Source organism: Panulirus ornatus, chromosome 56, assembly GCF_036320965.1.
Source record: "Panulirus ornatus isolate Po-2019 chromosome 56, ASM3632096v1, whole genome shotgun sequence".
Lineage (NCBI taxonomy): Eukaryota > Metazoa > Arthropoda > Malacostraca > Decapoda > Palinuridae > Panulirus > Panulirus ornatus.
Genome location: NC_092279.1, coordinates 22,021,511 through 22,031,428, shown reverse-complemented (window position 1 = coordinate 22,031,428; position 9,918 = coordinate 22,021,511). Strand labels below are relative to the sequence as shown.

Here is a 9,918-nt window from a genome sequence, read left to right as displayed (position 1 = left end):
CAAACACACTAGTATTTGCATACGTGCTCGGATATACATACGTGCTCGGATATACATATTCATACGTTTGCAATGGTAGCATATACACTCCCTTATATACATTCACATATTTTCACAATTACACATAACACAGATGCACATTTATACACATTAACACATAAGTACACACTTATACGTTAGCACATAGGTACACACTTACACATATACGTTAGTTTTTCGTGTGCATATACACATGAAGAATCAATCTTTTATATATATACACACACACACACACACAACACACACACACACACACACACACACACATACACACACACACACAAGAATAAGGGGGGAAAGATTCCTTCGTTGGACAGAAAATTAACTTTGTGTCAGAGAACAAAAGACGCATATCAGAGGAACGCTTAAGCCTATATATAGGATCAGAGGAACAGTTCTCGAATGGGTTCTAGTGTGAGGTCGCCACCAGTGACGTGCCGGAGGTGATCTTATAGGTGTCGCTGCTGTTCTTGCTTTACGTAGAAGAGGAATAGCCAGAAGGGCGAGACTCATACCTGAATATGTGTACAGATGATCCCTAAACTTCATGAGGGAAGTGGGTGGTGGGGCTACTGAGAACTGCATTGTCTTACAAGGGGACAGAGACAAATTCCAAAGTCTGTGCGGTAAATGTTGATGAAATTCAACTCGAGTATATGCAGCGTAATAAAGAAAGGGACACAGCGAAAGACAGCAGCGTTGCCACGACTATCGTCTGGCGGGAAATATGTAAGTCACAGGAATGTGTGTGTGTGTGTGTGTGTGAGGGAGACTTAACCTGCCAGACTCCCACATTAACAGAATAGTAAAGGAGACGAATTTTGTCTGCTGGCAAATGTTAGGATTGCGTCCAAGAGCATACAGAAGGAAAGACTCGGCAAGCTATGAGGCCAAAAGGAGAATATGCCTCTTCAGTTTGGTTACCGAACATAAGAAAGACCGAGAGATAATAAGAGAAGGTCCAGAGGAGGGCAAGATAACATAGGAAATGAAGCCAGAAATTTGTTGGAAAAGATTTAAAGGAAACCTTCGATAGTGTTAGAGTAGTGGATGAGTGGAGTACACGGAGTGACGATGCTATGAACGTGGACAGCATAACAGAAGTTTAAATAGTTGTATGATAGTGAGGAAGGTTCAAGAGACGGGGGGCCCCCCACGAGAATAGAACTCCTTCCCCGTACAGTACAAAATGATAATTTCACACTATCACTGTGTGTGTGTGTGTGAGAGAGAGAGAGAGAGAGAGAGAGAGAGAGAGAGAGAGAGAGAGAGAGAGAGAGAGAGAGAGGACATGGGTATTCAAACCCATAACTTAAAATCAATCGTAAGAACATATGGAAGTGCATAAATGTCATAGATGTATGCGCTTGCATGTTTTCATACACTTGTACTCCATGTCGATTCCAGCGTAGGTTGCGTCTTTATATATATACACACACAAAGGGTTTGGCATAGGGAACCCCATGGTTCGTGTCTGTAGTTCCCCTTCAGATGGTGGTTGAGCGATTTAGGGGCAGTACTTCACCCACTTTCCTGACTGGGTGTCTCAGACAGGAAGCCGAGGTTCGAGTTTGAGAGAGATGTAATTTACCCATTTGTAATTACCTGTTTGGTCCTGTGCTCTGATTGGTTTTCAGTGTTGTATTGGTTCCTGGTAAAGGCCCTGATGGCCAGGTTTGTTTCCCCTGTACAAGGCAAGGGCGACCAGTTGTCCGTATTCTCGTCTTTTCAACACAGCATCAGGAGTACCCATGAGTACCAGAGGTGCATAACGAGTCATCCCTCCTCGTCCTTGGATGTACCGGAGGTTTGCAATGCAGGCGACTTGGTTCACTAGTATAGGGAACTAGGGACCTGGTCCTTAGACTCCCCTTGTTCCCCCGTGGCCCAGGTAACGACTGTATATGTTCCTTGGTTATTGGTCTGGGAGGAACGTTCCTTGTTTCATGTCTTGTATCTGTGACGGATATAATGGTCGAGCCTTTGAACTGAACCTTAAGAGTTAGGTTCAAATTCCAGACTGTTATACCCAAAGGTCGTACCATCGTGTTCAAGGGTCGTACCGTCGTGTTCAAGGGTCGTACCGTCGTGTTCAAAGGGTCGTACCGTCGTGTTCAAGGGTCGTACCATCGTGTTCAAGGGTCGTACCGTCGTGTTCAAGGGTCGTACCGTCGTGTTCAAGGGTCGTACCGTCGTGTTCAAGGGTCGTACCGCCTTGCCAAAGGGGTCTCAGTTCTCAGACTGAGTTGGGTAGTGTCTTGTTTATATGGTTACCTAATTGTAATTACCTCCATTTTTGTACGGTATGGGGGCAGGGTTCTCCATTCATGGGGCCCCATCTCTTGTACTTAACCATCAAATGTGTGTGTGTGTGTGTGTGTGTGTGTGTGTGTAGGCCTCTACTCAGAAAGATTAAGATATGGCTTTGTGTACCCTAGAGAAGTGGGTTGTGTGTATACCATGTTGTCTACACCTTCCCCTCGTAAAGCTAACTCCTCTCTGTGTGGTAGTGTTCAGTCGTGGCCAGCGTCAGCATAGCCTGTGTTCAGAACACTCGTCTCAGAGCTTTAAGACACACTCATCCTCCATTATGCAATCAGGTCTTCAACAAAAATTATTTGAAAGTTTATATTTCTTTTTTTCTTTGCGCAAGTCACTGTATTATGTCTCGCTATCTGATCGAGACGATTTTCCCCCATTCGAACGGGTCGTTCCTTTCACGCTGAGGATGGACTGTATCTTGTGCTTCTACTTCCAACCAAATGGTTAAAACGATCGTGGTGGAAGAGGCTAAACGCTCTAGAACCACCTTAAGGTACGCCCTCTGATGATTCCAGCACTGTCATCTAATTCCATCCTTTATCTCACCGCCGAAATTCGTCCCGAAGCCTTTTATACCAGTCTGCTCCTTTTAGCTTTGCCTCTCCGTCCACGATTATGTAGATAACCGGCTCGTCAGAGCGAATCATTATTTGCCAGATCTTTTCTCGTGGGAATGTAACTCTGGTGTCCTTCAGTCCTCGTGTCCCTGGTCCCGGCAGGAGGAGGAAGGAGGAGGAGGAGGAGGAGGAGGAGGAGGAGGAGGAGGAGACTCGTGGAGGGTACCTCTGTCGAAATATTCGTGAGCAGTGTTGCCCAGGATGTGTAAACAAGGATGTCGATGAGTCAGGGGCAACGTTGCTGGTCATGAAACCTGATCATAAGCAAAGCATCCCTTCCGGTCAGCCTGATGTGTCGTCTTCGTCCCAATCAACAGGTGGGGTTGGAGCAGAGAGCTCCAGCTGGAATCACTTTGAACGGGTCCGCTAGAGACAAAGACACCCGTGTGACGCTACAGATATGCGACGATCATTACCAGCGTACAACGTGGATCAGACCGTCACATACAGACAAAAGAAGACCGTGCCAGACACTCCAACACTTGAGTTCTACTCCCCCGTCAGGAAGTCTCAGCATTCGCACCCCATTCGTCAGGAAGTACCTGCACATCCTATCCCTCCTGTTAGGGAGTTCCTCCTGCTGTAGGTGACACAAGGGGTCTTGCCCTTGTATTGACTGTCAACGTAACGTAGTTCCTTCACATGAAGGTTGCAGGGGTTCGCTCCAAGTCCCCCTCGGCAGGCTTCAGGACCTTCTGATTACTCCTGGAGGTTCACACGGTTAGCCTTATTTGAGGGAGAGGTGTTGCAGGAAGGAGAAAGAAATGGAGAGTAAGGAGGAGGTATTACTAATGGAGGAGAGAAAAAGATGGGGATAAGGATGGTACTATGGAAAGAAAATGGGTATGATCTGAAAGGGACAGAAGTGGATGGGGAGGAGAGGATGGTGTGTAGTAATATTGATCAGATGAGTGTTGTTGTCACTCGTAAGAGCGAGTCTACTGGCTCTTCTCACGCCTGGAAGTCCTCCTCTTCTTTCCCCCATCACGTAATGTCATCGTAAGATCACGTCTCATGAGACTTTCGCCACTGCGGAACAGCGAGGGAGGGATCCGTGACGAACGCCTCCCACACGTTCGCGAAGCTGCTGCCTCCTCCCCGGAAGATCGGTGGGTCGACTGACCAGGCAGGCTCTTGAGCTGGGAGGCTGCGCACGATTTCTTCGTCCCAAGTCATTGTGTGGCGAGGAGGACGTCGAGCGAAGGGACGTGGTGGAAACACCACGGGCCCGTTACCTGTGGCCGAAGTGTGTGTGTGTGTGTGTGTGTGTGTGTAATGAAATGGTTGAAGGCTTTTCCTTCGTTAACCTGACGTCATGTTCTGTGTGCTTCGCGCAGTGGACGAATGGCACCTCTGATAGAGACGGCCATTGACGGACGACAAGATTGGTGGGGGGACGAATAGTCATGGTCGACTCGTGACGAATTACTGGTTATGGACGACAGGCGGTGACTCTACAGAGACGAAACGACCGTGGGCGAACGACTTACGGGAAACTGTCTGGGGGGAGGAAAGAGTCGTTAGGAACGACGAATGACAGGCTGGGGTGTGGGACGACTTTGTTAACAAACTGCCAAGTGACTGACGATTAATGACGAACGGACCACATGCAGGAGATGGGAGGCTGGTGTGGGAGGGACCCAGGGGCCGGAAGACACCCATGGTAACCTAGGGTCGTCGTAGTGGTGGGAGTACGTGGGAGGCGAGCGAGAGAGTCAAGGCCACACACACACGCACCACCACCACCCAACCTCTCCCAGGTTGGGCAGCCCCGGGCGCGACGCCATTACGACACTGTAGATGTAAAGCCATTACGTCCCTTGGTATCTCAGTGGTATACGCGCTACTCTACAGTCGAGAGAAAAATAGATTGTGTCTCTATTTTGTTAGGACTGTCTGCTGTAGCTGGACTACCCCAGTGTGTGTGTGTGTGTGTGTGTGTGTGTGTGTGTGTGTGTGTGTGTGTGTGTGTGTGTGTCCTTGTGAGGATATGTAAATGTAGGACGTGGATGAATGGAACGAACCCTTCCTTAGTAGGAGCCTCCAGGTTGGGGTGGGGTGGAGGGTGTGTGTGTGGTGTGAGTCAGGAGGTTGGAGGAGAGAGAGAGAGAGAGAGAGAGAGAGAGAGAGAGAGAGAGAGAGAGAGAGAGAGAGACTATACATCCCCCCACACATACATCCTATAGCCTCCTGGATCACACTGGCGCCACCACAGCAAAAACAACGCCTCTCCTTGACTGGAGAGGTGGTACTTAATTATGGCCGCCCGTATCCTCCTGCGGAAACTCTTTTTTAAGGAGCTTCGTAGCGGTTCTCTCTCTCTCTCTCTCTCTCTCTCTCTCTCTCTCTCTCTCTCTCTCTCTCTCTCTCTCTCTCTCTCTCTCTCTCTCTCTCTCTCTCTCTCTACCTACCTACCTACCTACCCCGTGTCCCAAGTGCCTGCTGCCCACCTTCCCTCCTCCTCCTCCTCCCGTTGACCATCAAGGCGCCACAACCTCTTGTCTTCCTCCAGCGTGGTAGAGGGAGGTCCAAGGCGTCCATTCCCATTCTTCATATAAGGTCTTAAAACACCGGAGGGTCATTACACCAGCAGGCCGCCCCCAGGCCCCAGGCCGCCTCCCTGTCTGCCGTGCATCCTGCTCCCGCGCAAGACGTGAGTCGTGTGGTGCCGGGTGTAGGGAGGTGGTGTGGTGTGGTTACAGGGTGTGTGGGAAGGTGGGGTTCGGTGGAGAGGGGGTGGAGGTGTCTCTCTCTCTGTATACCGGATCCACTACGTAATGGTCTCCGGTGAGCGTCAGGGGGGGGGTTAATCATCCGGAAATTCTGGTGCGGTGCGTCGCTCTCCCGCGAACGCGGATGAGACGAGGGCAAACCCGCAGGCAGCACCAGCAACATCATTACTTTGGTGTGACGTCACGTGTGCTACGCTACTAGCTCTTGGCTCGTTTTCTATCTCGCAGGAAGTTAGTGTCTCTATAGGAAGGAGAAAACTGATTATCAGTGATCAGTGTTTGACTCTCTGCTCTTAATAGATAGAGACGAGGTTTGATATAGTGAGGATCGAGTATATTTCTTAATATGTCTTGGTTGGATATAGATTTTGTGCGTGAATATGTACCACTTGGATTTCTATCGTCTATTTCCTTTTTTGAGACGAAATGCAGTACTTTGTGTCGTATTACCGTCTATCTGTACCGTCACCAAACATGATTTGGAGGCCAGGTGGTTTAGGAGATGGTTGGGTAGTTTAACGTAGGAAGGATCGTAGTATTTATCAGATGTAGTTGACTTTGCTCCACCGTGAGGCGATAGACTACCTGGCAGGGCGCGCTGTAGGGGGAGCGACTCTCTGTGGAGGTCAGGTCGAAATGGGTAGGTCGTCATAGACTGGTCGTCGTTCCGTCATGGTATAGGGTCGCACTGTTCTACTATTATTATCATACTATTATTATTATTATTATTATTATTATTATTATTATTATTATTATTATTATTATTATTATTATTATTATTCTTTTATGTTGCTTTTTAAAGGAAAAAGTATAGTTATTGATAGTTCACTGAGCCTGGAAAATATTAAGAAACTATTTTGCATTACTAGTGCCATCTGAAATATATCCACCCCCCTCACATAAAGCGAATTTACATACACAAACTCCAAATTTTTCGTGCGAGATTGAAAGTGGCTCTGATTATATGGAGCAGTGTGGAGCCATGAAGAGTTATTAGGTCAGTGCAGGAAAGGATTAGGGATGAAGAGATGGGCGCTGTATGGCATATGATATTGGGCAGATGGTGAATGAAAACTTCGTATGCCGAGATGATACATATAAAGGAGTTAGGGCTTGAACTGAGGTCACAAAGAAAACGATGATCATTTGCACGTAAACTCAGCTAATATCCCCCTTTTTCCCTTGCTCGTCACTCGCCTCTTACACTGCATTTTACAAGCTCCATTTCCGCTACTTTACCTCCTCCCTGCCCTTACTCAGATACCACTTTGTATCTCGGAAATCGTCACGACCGCTTGGGGGCAGCACTACTTGAAGTTTTAATGTGAAACCTGACCTTCAAACGCCCCAGAGTATTTTCATTTTCTTTCGTATGTTCCATCTTCTCATCATCTCTTTAATGTATCTGTATCATCGATGTATAGATCGTACTAATAGCAGCAGCAGATGATAAGGATAATGGTGATGATAGATTTATTAATTTGAATCTTGCCAAAGTTTGAGAATGTAGAGAAAGTAGATGCAATTATAAACTAGGAGATATGAAAAAGGAGATTATTAAAGAGGCAGTCTTTATACAAAAGTTTGGCTGAAGGTTGATTTGCAGTGTCCTGATTATAAGTACAGAGGATATTGACAAGGGTCATGTGGGTTGTGGTACCGAGGAACAACCACAAGGGGACGAGGGATCTCTCAAGTGGGAAGCGGTGACGATGGCGGGGAAATGATACAGACACTTCATTTCCATTTGTGAGGTGATGGTCTGGATGATGGTTAGAGAGAGTTAGTGGGACTAGTAAGTTGTCTTTCCACTTGTTCGTGAGCGCCAGCTGGGTTGACCTTAGTCGTTGGTTCGTTTCGGAAGTGTGTGTGTTTATCAGCTAGTGGTCGACTGCTCATGTCTTAAGAACAGTAGTAATACTAATACTCATAATAGCTGAATCTCTTTAGTAACAACGTCATCAAAGGAGAACAGCTTCCAGTCCTTAGCCTTTGCCTGGGGGTTAATCCAGTGTTGGCTACGCTGTAGTACGTGTTGTGAAGCGTTGCAAGCGCCCAGGAGGAAACATTTACTATACAGCTTTAAGGACGCTCTGTCAGAGACTGGGAGACGTGTTAGTTATCAGGTCTTCAACCCGTCCTCGATTTTACTGCGGGTTGCTGTTGCTCTCCTCCAGGAGATCATGTCGTTGTAGACCATCAAGTCCTGTGTTATCTGCCCCCAATCTGACCAGCGTCGTGAAGACGTGAACACCTTGGCGAACGCACGTTGGAAAACGTCAGAGGGTTGGACCCTTAACCCGTCGCCTCTGCTTGGGATTGAGCCTCGTCATCACCCCGTCTCAGGAAGCCCTAGGAAGACGCGTAGAGACCCGAGGGCCCTACGACTGGGGGAGGTGGAGGACTCGGTAGCCTACTTCGAGGCCAGTGTACCGGATAGGCTTGCGTTCGAGGCCAGTGTACCGGATAGGCTTGCGTTCGAGAATGGTCTCTGCTGGGGTAGCGAGGAACTTACACCATAAGAGTGAATTTAAAGAATTTTTGTTAGTACGTCATAAAAGTGTTACTTTGGCCATGATTTTTTTTTTTATAAAAGCTTAAAAGCTGTAAATTTTTGTTTATGTTTTAGGTATCAGCATAGAGTGACTCAAGGTCTTTGTATATGCCAGGGTAATTGCTGTTTCTGTGTTGCGGGAAGAGTGTTTTACACTTATGTTGCCCCATATCCTTGTATATATGTACCATATATTTACTCCTATGGATGTATGCACACACACACACACACACACACACACACACACACACACACACACACACACACACACACACATCCCAGCTTAAGTCAGGTACCCAATTTATCGACCAGCTCTGAGAGGAGGATGAACACCCGGGTTGGGTTTAGGCCGACAGCCATACCAGAATCCGAACCCATGCGGGTCCGACCCTAGGCTAGCTCGTAACTGATTCATAGTCAGTAACGCTAGCCACTACACCACGGAGTCCCGTATACCTCTGTACTGTATCAGCCAACTCTCTCTCTCTCTCTCTCTCTCTCTCTCTCTCTCTCTCTCTCTCTCTCTCTCTCTCTCTCTCTCTCTCATGGCTTCTGTCAAGGTCTTGCATCTGACCCGGAAATCGAAGAAGGATTACACCAACCCGAAACAAATGTCGATAAACTCGTAAGAAAAAAAAAAACATGATACAGTTTTAACCAAGTATTATTACTTGTATTATTCTTATTTTGGGCGTTTAAAAGTCTCCTCTCTCTCTCTCTCTCTCTCTCTCTCTCTCTCTCTCTCTCTCTCTCTCTCTCTCTCTCTCTCTCTCTCTCTCTCTCTCTCTCTCTCTCTCTCTCTCTCTCTCTCTCTCTCTCTCTCTCTCTCTCTCTCTCTCTCTCTCTCTCTCTCTCTCTCTCTCTCTCTCTCTTTCCGCACTCAGTAATAAATGTATTTGGTTCAGAACTTCTTTTTTTTCCCTCTCAACGTCAGGCTGTCCCTCACACAGCTCATTTCCTTCTTGGGAAAAATATATATATATATATATCCGAGGCCTCAGACCGGATTCAAAGACCTTTAAGCGTCGTGTTGTTGAAGTGGAAGCGACTTACTGGGAATTATTCTCACCTGATCATTCACAGGAATTATTTTCACCTGATAATTCACGGGAATTATTCTCACCTAATAATTCGAGATTATGATATTCTTTTTAATGGAATTGGTGTCGTGTAGGATGTGACACGATCCTTGAACAGTTATTTGTGGAAGTTGGCGCCATGAATGATGTGGGTTTATGGCAGAGGTGTAATTAGTACCTTGACTGAAGGTCGTCCATGACTCATGGCAGTCGTGACTGCCCTACAGGTGTTGGTGGTCGTCGTTATTGCCCGCCGGGTGATGCAGTGATCGTCACTGCCCGCCGGGTGGTGCAGGTGATCGTCACTGCCCGCCGGGTGGTGCAGGTGGTCGTCACTACCCGCCGGGTGGTGCAGGTGGTCGTCATTGCCCGCCTGGTGGTGCAAGTGGTCGTCACTGCCCGCCTGGTGGTGCAGGTGGTCGTCACTACCCGCCGGGTGGTGCAGTGGTCGTCACTGCCCGCCGGGTGGTGCAGGTGGTCGTCACTGCCCGCCTGGTGGTGCAGGTGGTCGTCACTACCCGCCGGGTGGTGCAGGTGGTCGTCACTGCCCGCCGGGTGATGCAGTGATCGTCACT

At 47.8% G+C, this 9,918-nt stretch overlaps 1 protein-coding gene across 1 annotated transcript in view; it reads left to right on the top strand.

The window, feature by feature from the left end:
- The window catches only part of LOC139766010 (33 kDa inner dynein arm light chain, axonemal-like), a 144,308-nt gene that overhangs the window by 107,738 nt on the left and 26,652 nt on the right, over nt 1-9,918 (top strand). The gene's annotated exons all lie outside the window — the stretch shown is intronic.